The sequence below is a fragment of the Lampris incognitus genome, chromosome 6 (assembly GCF_029633865.1).
Source record: "Lampris incognitus isolate fLamInc1 chromosome 6, fLamInc1.hap2, whole genome shotgun sequence".
NCBI classification, from domain to species: domain Eukaryota; kingdom Metazoa; phylum Chordata; class Actinopteri; order Lampriformes; family Lampridae; genus Lampris; species Lampris incognitus.
The window spans coordinates 16,645,085-16,659,715 of record NC_079216.1 but is presented as its reverse complement, the minus strand read 5'-3'; positions in this window follow the sequence as shown (position 1 = coordinate 16,659,715).

The window sequence follows — 14,631 nt, the reverse complement described above, 5'->3', positions numbered from 1 at the left end:
CTACTCATGGTTTTCAATACTCGACCAAGGCAGGGCATACCACCAGGGCTTTGTCGATGAATGCTCCAGGCATCTGACGACTTTTAGTACACCTTGGGGGCTGTATGAGTGGCTCCGCCTCCCCTTCGGCCTGACCAACACTCCAGCAGCCTTCCAGAGAAGTATGGAAGGTGTTCTTGACGGTCTGAGGGAGGAGTGCTGCTCCCCATACCTGGATGACGTGCTCTGCTTTTCCAAAACCTTTCATGACCACGTGGAGGATCTGAGAAGACTGCTGTGTCGCTTACGGGAGCATGGTGTGAAGTTACGCCCAAAGAAATGTGAGTTGTTAAAGCGCCAAGTGAGGTATGTGGGACGCCTGATGTCAAGTGAAGGTGTTCAGGTAGACCTAAGGACATGGAAGCAGGGCTTCAGTTGAAGGAGAAGGAACCGGAGAACGTGGGGGAAGTCCGTGCTCTGCTAGCGTTCTTAGGCTACTATCGATCCTTCATTCAAGACTTTTCCAGGATAGCACAGCCGCTGTTTAAGCTTCAAGAGGGCCCCGGGGAGTCTAGTAAGCACCCTATTACATCTACGTCTGCCAAGGCTACACTGAAGGGCACAAAAAGTGGCCAATTGCCATCCAAAACACCCATACATACAATGGACTCCCGAACACAGTGCTATCGTGTCTCGTCTGGTCAACATGTTGACCAACCCCCCCATCTTGGCATACCCAGACTTCAATTTACCATTCGTCTTACACACCGACGCATCCAAAGAAGGCCTGGGGGCAGTGCTCTATCAGGAACAGGGAAATAAACTCCGTGTCATTGCTTATGGATCCGGGACACTCACACCTGCTGAGAAGAATTACCACCTCCATTCTAGCAAGCTCGAGTTCCTCGCCTTAAAGTGGGCGATCTGTGATAAGTGTAGGGACTACCTGTATTATGCACCCACATTCACGGTATACACAGATAATAATCCCCTAACGTACGTTTTAAGCACGGCCAAGTTAAATGCAGTCAGACACCGCTGGGTGGGTGAGTTGGCCGACTTCAATTTTATGATCAAATACAGGCCAGGCAAGGCAAATATTGATGCTGATACCCTCTCTTGGTATCCATTGAAACTCCAAGACCACATGAGAGAATACACAGAGACCATGCCCCCCGATGTCATCTCTGCCATCTGGCAAGAGGACAAGGCCAAAAGAGACGAGGATGTGCCATGGATGGCAGCATTACAGCTGGGTTCCATTGATGATGACTCACCTCCTATGAGCACGCCCATGTACACCCCAGAGGACATTAGAGCTGCGCAGAAAGATGATGTGTCTATCTGGGAACTGATAACCTTAAAACAAAGAGGATGGAATCCTAACGATAAAGACAAGAGACAGATGGGACTGAAAACACGAAGACTGATACATGAGTGGAACAAACTCAGACTTGACAAGGGAATTCTGTACAGGCAGACAGAACAACATAAACAACTCGTTCTTCCCAAGACGCTCAAGTCCACTGTACTGAAACACCTGCACGATGACATGGGACACATCGGGGCGGACAAAGTCATCCACCTGGCGAGGCAGAGGTTTTATTGGACATTCATGCAGCGAGAAATCAAAGATTATGTCATTCGCCAGTGTCAATGTATCAAACAGAAGTGACCCACCATCCCAGAGAAAGCACCAATGGGCTCGATTACAACCAACAGTCCCTTTGAGCTCATTTCTGTTGATTACCTCCACCTCGAACCAAGCCGATGGGGTTACAAGTACATCTTAGTCCCGGTAGATCACTTCACACGATTTTCACAAGCCTACCCGACTAAGAACAAGTCAGGCAAAACCGCAGCGGAGATTTTCTATGACTTTATTCCACGCTTCGGGTACCCTCAAAAACTACATCATGATCAAGGCCGGGAGTTTGAGAACAGAATATTCCAACGACTTCAATAGCTGGCAGGAATTGCCCATTCTTGAACCACCCCCTATCACCCGCAGGGGAACCCTGTTGAACGCCTAAATAGAACGCTTCTTCAGATGCTCCGCACCCTGCAGAAGACAAAAAAAAGCTGGGTGGAAAGATCACCTGCGAAACATGGTCCACGCTTACAATTGCACACGTCACGAAGCGACAGGCTACTCACCCTTCTTCCTCCTGTTTGGAAGAGCACCGCGGTTGCCCATCGATTTGATCTTTGATCACGCACCTGAGCAGCAGGCACAGAACCGACAGGAATATGCACAGAAATGGGCTTCTCGGACGCAGGAGGCATATAAGATTGCCTCGGAAAACAGCAAAAGGTGCTCAGCGAAAGGAAAAAAACTACTATGATCGAGGGGTCAAAGGATTTTGCGAAATGTGTGTAGTAATAGGTTGGGGGTGGGGCTTAAACAATTTTTATACTTTGTGTGAAAGGGATGTTTACATACGAACAGTTAGGGCAGCCTACCTACCACCCATGGAGACTAGGAGCAAATGTAAAGTTGACCTGTGGACATACTAGACGCAAAGCGGAAGACTTGAATGAGCAAAGGACATGAGAGACTCTGACATTGACAAACACTGACCGTGACATTACAACTAGACAGTCGACTTGTTTAGTTCTAGATGTCCGGAGACATCTCTGAAAGCAGGGGAGAGTATAAGGGATCGAGAAATCGCCTTCATTAAAAGTTTAGAACACCGCCCCCCCCCCCGCCTATTTTTTAGATTAAATACAATGTGGGTTTACATCACCAAGTCAGTAGGTGCCGCTGTAGCGCTTCTGGGGATCAGTGCGAAAGAGAGCGACGCTTCCTTAAGCCAGACCGGAAATAAACTGGCACGAGCTTGAGTGACAACGTATTTTCATCGTACCTCTTTTTGATTCACAGATCCACAGTGACATTTAGCCTGTGTATCATTTGCTGCCGCTCCGGATATCCCCTAGGTCTGGAGCCGGTAACACATACAGACCATAAAGACAAAATAAAAAACAGCAACAGTAGATCAGGAGCCTCATAACATTTATTCCAATTACAGTGTGTAATATTTGCTAGTAATATTTGATTTGCTAATGTCCCTTACGGCTTTCCATAGCGCCACAACAAAGTCACGTGATGTACGTAACAACGTCAGTCGGAATCCGGTCGATGAATAAACACCCAGCACGAGAGAAGTCGTCCTTGCTTCATTAATGTTATAAGTTAAATTAGCCAGAGGGCACAGATCATTACATGGTGTCAGAGTAGCGGAGTTTAAATACCCAATATGGATTCGTACGGCGTTCCAGCTCCACGGATGGACTGGGAATCGGCGAATTTACCTGAAGCATGGAGACGATTTCGACAAACAACGGAGCTAATGTTCAAGGGCCCCCTGCGCGGGAAGAACGAAGAGGAGAAATGCAGCTACCTCCTGCTCTGGATAGGGGAAAAAGGGCGCGATGTGCACAACACTTGGACACTCAGCGGAGAACAAGCCAAGAAGCTAGAAACGTACTACGATAAGTACACTGAGTACATCACCCCCAAAGCAAACCCGATTTATGCCAGATATAAATTTCATGAAAAGATGCAGGGAGAGAGTGAATCCTTCGAACAATTTGTAACTGAGCTAAAGCTCCTAGTCAAAGACTGTGGCTACTCAAATGCCGACGAGATGGTCAGGGACCGCATCGTGTTTGCCACCAACTCACCCAGAGTGAGAGAAAAGCTACTTAGCCAGGGAGCTGAGCTAACGCTAGAAAAAGCCATAGATGTAGCCCGCTCACACGAGCTAGCAAAGCAACAGCTAAAGTTTATGGGCCAGGGCAGCACACGTGAAACGGTGCACGCAATAGGCAGAAAGACTTACAAACCGAACGCACCCAAAGTAGCTAACGCTAACTTCAGACAAAGGGAGGGTAACGTTAGCACCGCCGCTAGGGCGTGTAGCTATTGTGGAGGGCTACACGGCGCTAAAGCCACTTGCCCAGCTAAGGGTAAACAATGCATTAAATGCAAGAAGCTCAATCATTTTGCTAAAGTATGCAAGTCTAGCTCCCAGGGACAGACAAAGTACTACCGCGGCACAGTACATGCCGTCGGAGAGAACCCAGAAGAGTACACCACTGACAGAGAGCAGGAAGAACTGTACTTCGACAACATTACAGTGGAGAGCACCGCTGTGGGAGAACAGACAGAGCTGTACATAGACTGCATCTCAATAGAGAACAACGGAAAAAGCAACGAGCAGGCTTATGTAGAGGCTGGAATTGGCACACCTCCACAGAAGGTAAAGTTTAAACTAGACACTGGGGCACAGGCCAATACTATTCCCACCAACCTGTTCCAGGCGCTGTTCAAAAATGTGACACTGAAACCAGCAATACACAGACTCACTGAATATGGAGGAGGCGCGCTGAGCGTGAAAGGCACGTGCAAACCCAAATGTAAGTACAGAGACAATGCAATGATGCTGGACTTTTACGTCATTGACACAAACGCCCCACCAGTCATGGCAATGAAAACATGCCGTGACCTAAACTTGGTAAAAATAGTGATGGCTGTGAGCGAGGAAAACAATGTCACATCACAGAGCATAATGGATGAGTATGCAGATGTTTTCCAGGGAATAGGAGAGTTCCCAGGCGAGTGTACCTTCCGCGTCACACCAGATGCAACGCCGGTCGTCTGCCCGCCACGCAGAATCCCCATCGCCCTACGCAGCAAACTGAGGGACGAGCTTGACAGCATGGAGAAAGGCGGCATAATCTGTAAGGTAACAGAACCCACAGAATGGGTGAACGCACTCGTCATTGTTGAGAAGCCAAAGACAGGCAAACTTAGAGTGTGTTTAGACCCCAGAGCTCTTAACAAAGTGATACAACGACCTCACTACCCCCTCCCCACGCTGGAGGATACCACCACAAAGCTCGCTGGAGCTGAGTACTTTAGCGTGTTAGACGCGCGGTCAGGCTATTGGGCCATCAAACTGAGCACTGAATCCTCAATGTTGACGACATTTAACACAGTGTTTGGCAGGTATCGTTTCCTCAGACTGCCATTCGGAATCGTGTCCGCTCAAGATGAGTTCCAGAGACGCATGGATGAAACATATGAAGGATTGGACGGTGTGACGGCCATAGTGGACGACATACTAGTGTTCGGCAAGACTAAAGAGGAACATGACCAGCGTCTCAGAGCGATGCTGAAGCGCACAAGGGAGCGAGGGGTGAGGCTCAACCCCGACAAGTGTCACATATGCGTGTCCGAGGTACGCTACTTCGGCCACACGCTCTCACACGAAGGCATCAAACCAGACCCACACAAGGTGAAGGCGGTCAAGGACATGCAACCCCCACAGAACAAAGCAGAGCTGGAGACAGTCCTCGGCATGATCAACTACCTCGCCAGATTCGCTCCACACCTCTCACAGATAAACTCACCCCTCAGACAGCTTCTGAAACAGGACAGTGAGTTTGTGTGGGATGCAGTCCATGACAAGGCATTCCAAGAGATGAAGAATCTCATTACACAGCACCCAGGTCCAGTACTCTCATATTTCGACCCGCAGAAAGAGCTGCGACTCCAAGTGGATGCATCCAAAAGTGGCCTTGGGGCTGTCATGCTCCAAGATGGCAAACCAATTGCCTATGCGTCCAAGTCACTCAACAGCACTGAAGAAAACTACGCACAGATAGAGAAGGAGCTCTACGCTGTGGTCTTCGGCTGCAAGAGGTTCCACGAGTACATGTACGGACGAAAAGTGATTGTGGAGTCAGACCACAAGCCTCTGGAGGCAATACTAAAAAAGCCACTGGCAGCAGCACCACCCCGGCTGCAACGGATGATCCTGGCGCTCCAAAAATACGACATCCAAATCATCCACCGCCCCGGTAAGGAAATACCGGTGGCCGACACACTGTCACGCAAGTCAATAGAACACCACGACAGTGACCTACAGGAAGGGATGGAGGCCCAAGTGCACACAGTCCTCAGCAACATCCCTATGAGCGACACAAGACTCACAGAAATCAAGCAGGAAACAGCGCAAGATCCACAGCTCACCGCACTCAGACGAGCCACACTCACTGGCTGGCCAGACACAAAGAAAAAGTGCCTGCCCAGCATCCAGGAATACTGGAACCACAGAGCAGAAATCTCAGAAATGGACGGTATCCTGTTCAAAGTTGAGAGAATCATCCATGCCAGCCACCTTGGCGTGGAAAAAAGCAAATGCCGAGCAAGAGACTTACTGTTCTGGCCTGGCATTGGGAAACAGATCGAGGATGCGGTAGCAAACTGCAGCATATGCCAAGAACGGCGCAGCGCAAATGCAAAGGAACCAATGATGTCACACGCCATACCCGAACGGCCGTGGCAAGTGATAGGCACAGACCTATTCACATGGAACTCACAGGACTTCATAGTCACTGTGGACTACTACTCCAGATTCTTCGAGCTAGAGAGACTTTACAGCTGCACCTCATCTGCCGTCATCATGAAGCTGAAAGCAGCAATGGCTCGACACGGAATCCCCGAGACTATCATCAGCGACAACGGTCCGTGCTACAGCTCTGGTGAGTTCCGCAACTTCTCACAGACATGGGGTTTCTCACACACCACCACAAGCCCCCACTACCCACAGAGCAACGGCCTCTCCGAGAAGACTGTCCAGACGGCCAAACGCATCCTGGACGAAGCCAAAGCTGAGAACAAAGACTCCTACATGAGCTTACTGGAGTATCGCAACACACCGGTGGACAACCTGAAATCACCGGCACAGCTACTGATGAGTCGGAGGCTGCGGTCCATTCTCCCATCAACAGCAAAACACCTGCAGCCACAGATCGCCAGTCAGGAGGATGTTCACAAAAGGAGAGAGGTATGTCAACAGCGCCAGCAGACGTACTACAACCGAACAGCCAAACCTCTGCCCCACCTGCCCGCAGGCACACCAATCCGCTTCCGGCAGGAGGATGGATCCTGGAGACCTGCAACTGTGGAAAGACCAGCGAACACAGACAGGAGCTACCACATCCAAACCAAAGAAGGTCAGATCTACCAACGCAACCGTCAACACCTGCGACAAAGCAGAGTGAACACTCACACTACACACACACACACTTCACAGCAGACTGTTACCAGCGCTAACAACAACACACAAGCCCATCAGCAAGAGCATGCTGAACCTCCAGACACGAACAATCAGCGACAACCAGACACACAGCCTGGTTACACCACGAGGTCAGGTCGCACGATCAAACCAAGACAAATCCTTGACTTATGAATGTTAAAAAAAGAGAGAATTTTACACCAACCTGTACTATACCTGCTATGTTTTGAAAAGAAATATTTACAGCGTTCACTTACCTTGTGTACCTACCTGCTGTTTGCAGTTACCAGTAATGAAATGAAAAAAAAGATGAAATGTTATTACGGCGTCACATTTAGACAGTGAAGGAAATGTTTTACACTACTTTGTTGCAGTCCAGTTATATAAGAGTTCCACTTTCATATTCTTTCTTATTAAGATTGTATTCGCTTATAAACGTGCTCAATGTGATCTGTATCTCTGCAGAGAAAGCAGCACTTTTCAGAAAAAGGGAGATGTAATATTTGCTAGTAATATTTGATTTGCTAATGTCCCTTACGGCTTTCCGTAGCGCCGCAACAAAGTCACGTGATGTACGTAACAACGTCAGTCGGAATCCGGTCGATGAATAAACACCCAGCACGAGAGAAGTCGTCCTTGCTTCATTAATGTTATAAGTTAACTTAGCCAGAGGGCACAGATCATTACACAGTGTCCAATTTAAAAGGTGCAGGAGCCAGAGCCAGCAGAGGGTTGAGTATTTGAAACCAACCATTTTCATCTCTGGTATAAACAGAGGTTAAAAAGCTATGGAGGTGGAGGCAGTTCCTGCGATTTATCATCAGAATCTTGTGGCATAGCCTTCACTGGTAACTGTTTGTATTCACTCGGACACAAATATGGCGGCGGGCATTTCGGAAGTGACGTATTTAGTACCGTGCATAAACACGACGCCATTTGAGGGCACTGACTGATACGTCATATCTAGCTAGTACTTACAAAATGGTGTCTTGGTGGGGAGCGGGCGAGGAAGTTTTGACCGCGTACAATTAGTCCATGGGCCACAGCCCAAAATTTCCTATTTCGGTACACTCAAGGTGGCAAAACTTACTTATTTTTGAAAGGATCCATGTCTGTAGATGATATTTTGGTATGATAACCATTCCTGAGTGGCAGCTGTATCACAGTTATCAGCTCATGAAGTTAACCACCCCCTAAAGTAAATTGCATTTTAGACGCTGGTGCATATCCTGGTTTAGCCTCATGGTCAGGACATTTTTCAATGTTCTATAATATTGTCTTTGGTATCATTTTAAAGGGGACCTTCTTAGCTTTCATTCAAGCCCTGTTGTGGATATTTCTCACAAATATAGAGGTCACTTGAGCTCTTCAACCCGTCAATAACACACATCTTTCTGCAATGTTCGCCTAAACTATATACTTTCTTTTAGCCCTGTGGCATCTAGGAATATCAGGGACACAAAACACAAAAACTGGAATACTCACAGGACTGTAAAATTTCAGGAAATGTATAATATACCCATACTATTTCATTGTGTGAGGTGATTGTGAACCTTAAATTAGAAGGGCATTATTACTAAGAAACTAACTAGACCAAAGCCAGTTAGTCCATGGGTCAGACCAGATATCGATATCACCCAAGGTGACACAACTTCACTGGTGCCATTTTATTTGGTACACTAACAGAAGTAAAATAATACATGATAACCTTTCCAAATGAGCAGCTATTTCATTTTTCTTTCAGGAAACTTGTTTCTGTGCCTCTCACGATTGTGTATTTGCCCAGATTTTTACAAATATAGCATTTCAACACCCCTGGTACTGATTAGCCTAGCTTAAACTCTGGGACAGTTCTTAGTTGGCCAACAACCAAGGATAACCAGTACTGTGTACTTCCATTCATTGTGCTAAGCTAGGCTAACGTGCAGCCAGATAGCTTTCTACTAAACACATATAGAGGAAACTGGTATCTATCTTCTTGTCTCACTCTGGAGAAGATTGTAAGCTAATTTCCCATAATGTTAGCATGTTCTTTTAATGTATATGTTAATATGATTAGTTAAAGTGGCTACGAGGAACTTTCATCTTGTGTTGATTTTAGCGGCCTCATGTGGACAAAATACAGCTGTTGCATAGCAACTAGGTAATGTATCTATTTGTGGCTATGTAAGATAAATAATGGTAATATGACGCTGGTGAAGCAAAGTAAACTTTGTTTTAGTAGTGTTCATACACCTAAGTTACATGTATTTGTTTGTATGTGGCAGGTGAAAACTGACTGAATATGGCCACTGGTGAACAAGCAAGTTTTTACCCAATACCAAAGCGCCCACGGGTGGAGTGCATTATACACTGTTCTGATGATACAGATAAGCTGGTTTCACTACAAAGTGTCGACTCATGGAGAACTCTGCTCAGGGCAGCTCAGATACGAAATCATGCACCAGTTTTGAAACTGGCAAAAGACATTCCTGAGGGGCAGATTCCAGCAATCTACTACCACAGAAAGTGTCGCAGTATCTTCATTATGAAGCAAATTCTTGATGGCCTCCTTGCAAAAGAAAAGAAAAGTTGTGTCTCTGCTGAAGAGAAACAATCTAAGAGAGTAGCTCGACATGCTCCAAGTACATCTAGGACTTATGATGCAGAGTGCATATTTTGTCAGAAAAACAGCAAATATTCCAAGAGACAGAATACGAGAGAAGTACTGGTGCAGTGTCGAGAACTGCGAGCTGATGCAAAGATCAGGAGTGCAGCCACAAAGAAAAGGGACAGCAGAATCCTTGCCATTGTGAGTAGAGACCTTGTAGCAGCTGAAGGGCACTACCACAGGTCATGCTATAGACTTTACACCAAAGAAGAGGTTTCCAAAGGAGAGGTTGCCAGCAATGAAGATGATGATGCTGCAGCCCAGTATGAAGCTGCTGTGAATAAGGCATACAATGAGCTGTTCCTCTTCATCAGGATGGAGCTTTTTGGCAATCCTCAAGTGATGACAATGACTGATCTCTCTTCTAGACTGGTAGCTTCAATGAACTCCCAAGGCATTGCCCAAGTCAAGGAATCAACCAAGAAGAACATAAGGCGAAACCTGGAGAGTGAGTTTGCTGGAGCCTTGCAGATATTCCCCGATGAGAAAGGAAAATTCCTCCTCTATCCCGATAACTTGTCCATGAGGGAACTTGCCAAAGAAAATCAGTCTCTCAACAGGGAGCTGCAGACCCTGAAAAGTGTCAGTGCACAAGATGTTATAGCCAAAGCAGCCATCAAATTGAGAGCAGACATTAAAAGTCAAGATGTTCCTCAAACCTGGCCGCCTGAAGTCAAACCAGAAGCAGAATGTCCTACCATTCCAGAGTCGCTCATTATCTTCCTGTACTCTCTACTCACAGGCTCAAATGATCCTGATCATGCATCCCAGAGAGTGCAGTGCCGTCTGCAGTCATTTGGCCATGACATAGTATATGCAGTGACATGTGGAAATACCAAGCCTTCCAAGCACATTGTTCTGCCATTCAGTGTCAAATCGTTGACAGGAAATGTAGAGTTGATAAACATCCTCAACCGACTTGGTCACAGTGTGTCCTATTCACAGATGGAAGAGATCAACACTGCCCTGTGTCTCCAGAAACTCTCATCATCAGGGAGTGGCATTGCCCTTCCAGCTAACATCCATCCTGGCATATTCACAACTTTAGCCTGGGACAATATCGACCGTCTTGAAGAAACTGTCAGTGGTGAGGGAACATCTCACAGAGTCCATGGGATTGCTGTGCAAGCAAAGCCAGTCAACCCACTCCCTGTCCAACCCATGCCCACTGTTCCCAAAACAAAGAAGAGAAGCATTGATGGACCCCCACCAATGTTACCAACTTACAATGCTGGACAACGGGTAGGGCCACCACAAAGCAAAAAGTCAGATGCCGATACTGCAGCCAATACTAAGCTTGCCAGAGAGAAAAACCTTCTTTGGGTCCTAGCACGCATGTCACAACAAGAAGAACAGTCAGTCAGCAGCTGGACAGGCTTCAACATCCTGACTCGAGGAGAGATGACGGTCATCCCCGACAATATAGGCTATCTGCCTACCGTCAATGCTCCAGCGACACAAATGTCTACTGTCAACGAGGTGCTTAACCAGTCACTGAGCATCATGCAGTGCTTAGGCCTGAGGAAGATTGTCTGTGTCTTTGACCAAGCCCTGTATGCGAAGGCTGTCGAGATCACATGGAAACACCATGACAAGTTCCATGATATCATCGTTAGGCTTGGGGTATTCCACACCATCTGCACACTGCTGGCAATAATAGGAAAGCGTTTGCAAGATGCTGGACTCAAAGACCTCTGCATTGAGTCTGGCATGATTGCAGAAGGCTCAATTGCTGGTGTTATGGATGGCCGCAAGTACAACAGGGCAGTGCGACTACACAAGCTCCTGTATGAGGCTCTCATGCGACTGACCTTGAATGGTTTCCTGTCCTGGTTGGAAGAAACTCACAGGAATGACATGGTTCACCTGAATGAGACACTGAAGACCATTGACAGCCTTGGGAAAGAAGTCTCACAACATGCTTTGAAGGAGGTCCTCGAGAACAGCTCTTGTACACGCATCATGGATCTATTTGAAGTCTACCGTGAGTTCCTTAGAGGTGGAAACGGCAGCCTCTCGAACTTCTGGATGTCCTATTTGGACATGGTTGAAATCTTGTTGGGGCTCATCCGAGCATCCAGAGAGGGAGACTGGATGCTACACTTGGCTAGCATTCGAGCAATGATCCCATGGTGCTTTGCTTATGACAGGATGAATTATGCACGCTACCTCCCCTACTACTACGCCCAGATGTCTGAGCTGCCCATCACACACCCAGATGTGTACACAGAATTCATGGAAGGAGGCTTCTCAGTCCAACTGGGCTCCACCAATCCCTTTGGCCGAATCCCTGTTGACCAAGCTATAGAAGAAACGGTGAACAAAGACACCCAAACAGCTGGAGGGACAAAGGGATTCAGCTTGAAGCCAGGAGCTGTGACCAAATATTATCTCACAGCTGAGTATAGAAGCATGTACCTCAGACAGCTGAGAGACCTGACAGGTCAAGGCAGATGCAAATGGTCTCATCCAGATCTACAGAGTCCAAGGATCAAGAGAGATGAAGCAGATGTCCAGTCTCTCATGGACCTTATGGAGAATAACTGGCTCAATCCTATGTCCCCTGATGAGATTGATTTGGTTAGCCTCTCCACTGGCAACATGGCTCCACCTGATGTGACCATAGATCTCTTGAGAGCTCTTGAGAAAGGAGAAGAGGCCTACCAAGCATTCCAGCAAACAAGGTTAGATGCAGACCCACCACCTGTGAAATTCCACAACAAGATGACCAAGCAAAGTCTGAAAACATTCTCCAATGTCAGCACAAAACAAGCTCATGGAAAGAAAGCACAGGATGTGGTTCTGAAGGCAGATAGAAACCTTTTCAGTCACATGATCCTGGTGGCTGAAAGCAGGAAGGTGAATCTGAAGGATGTCCTTGCCTACTCATTGGGCCCACTATCATGGGCACTGGCAAATGCTGATGGGTCCTTACGAAAAACAAACAAGGCTGCACTTGCCAGAGAGCTTGAAAAGAATGTATCTCCTGCAGAAGACATCCCAATCCCATCTACTTCCATCATTGATGGGATGAGCCTGGTCCAAAAAATGAATGGCAACAACAAAACCTTTGCACAGGTGGCAGAGTCAGCCTTGACCCAGGTCCTCCATGAGGGAGCACAGAGTGGGAGGATTGATGTTGTTTTTGATGTCTATCACCAGACTTCGATCAAAGATGCTGAACGACTGAACCGGGGAGGAGACATCACTCTCCAGTACAAGAATCTTGCAGGGGGACACCACGTCCAGCAGTGGAGAAAATTTCTGTGCAGTTCCTCCAACAAGACCAGTCTCATCAAGTTTCTGGTGGAAGAGTGGAAACTCCCATGATACAGAGCTATGCTGCATGGCAAGGTGTTGTACATGACCTGTGAGGAAACCTGCTACAAGTTGACAGAAGATGGGTGTGAGGAAGCAGCAGAACTGCACTCCACACATGAAGAAGCTGACACCCGTCTGCTCCTGCATGCATTGCATGCAGCAAATGCGGGCTCAAAGTCAGTTATCATCACAGCTGAGGACACTGATGTCATGGTGCTTTGTCTTGGCTTCCAGAAGGACATCACCTGTCCCATCTACCAGAAGTGTGGGACTCAGAACCGCACACGGTTTGTCGACATCACCAAACTGGCAAGTTCACTTGGAGACAGCATCTGTGACAGTCTAATTGGCTTACATGCCTTCACAGGCTGCGACACTGTCAGTGCATTCGCTGGTCGAGGGAAGCTGAATGCCCTGAAGATAGTGAGAAAGCACACTTCCTGCCAAGAGACTTTTAGTCAACTGGGACAGACATGGAATGTGAGTGATGAGCTGTTCCAGAAAATTGAGCAGTTCACCTGTCGGATGTATGTTGCTAATAGCAGCACTGCTGAGGTGAACAAACTGCGTTACCAGCTCTTCTGCACCAAAAGGGGAGAGGTTGAGTCCAGCCAGCTGCCACCATGTAGAGACTGTCTCTTTATGCATGTTCAACGAGCCAACTATCAGGCAGCAATATGGAAGTGCTGTCTGCAGGCTAACCCTGTGGTGCCAAGCCCTACTGAGTATGGATGGACAGACGATGAAGGCAAGCTGGCCATTTACTGGATGCGCTCCCCACCTGCACCAGATGTGGTCTTGGAAATGCTAACATGCAAGTGTGTACATTCATGCAAAATGCCAAGCTGCATGTGCCTGTCAAATGGACTTCCATGCACAGACATGTGCAGGTTACAGACCTGCAGTAACCAAAAACAGCAGGATGGTCCAGAACTGGACTTTGAACTTGGGGAGTCAGATGATGAGAGAAACGAGCAGTTTGATGAATGACAGTGTGATGATTCTGATGGTATTACTGTGGTAGTAGTCTATTGATGCACAGGATGTTGATTCTGGACTTGGTTACCCAGAGCTTGATAACAATAATGTAACCATATTCACATATACCCATTACCATTAGATATACCCACTAATGATATGGGATTACATGTATCATTGACTAAGTATATGTAAATGTCAATGTTGTTTAAAATATTAAAATAGTTCATTACCTCACTATGGTATTCCTTTTTATCATGTATTTTGATTGTGTATTTAAACAAATGTATAGAGACCAGTTTGTGACCTAACTGGCTTTGGTCTAGTTCTCATTTAAAGGCTCACAATCACCTCACACAATGAAATAGTATGGGTATATTATACATTTTCTGAATCTTTACAGTCCTGTGAGTATTCCAGTTTTTGTGTTTTGTGTCCCTGATATTCCTAGATGCCACAGGGCTAAAAGAAAGTATATAGTTTAGGCGAAAATTGCAGAAAGATGTATGTTATTGACGGGTTGAAGAGCTCAAGTGACCTCTATATTTGTGAGAAATATCCACAACAGGGCTTGAATGAAAGCTAAGAAGGTCCCCTTTAAAATGATACCAA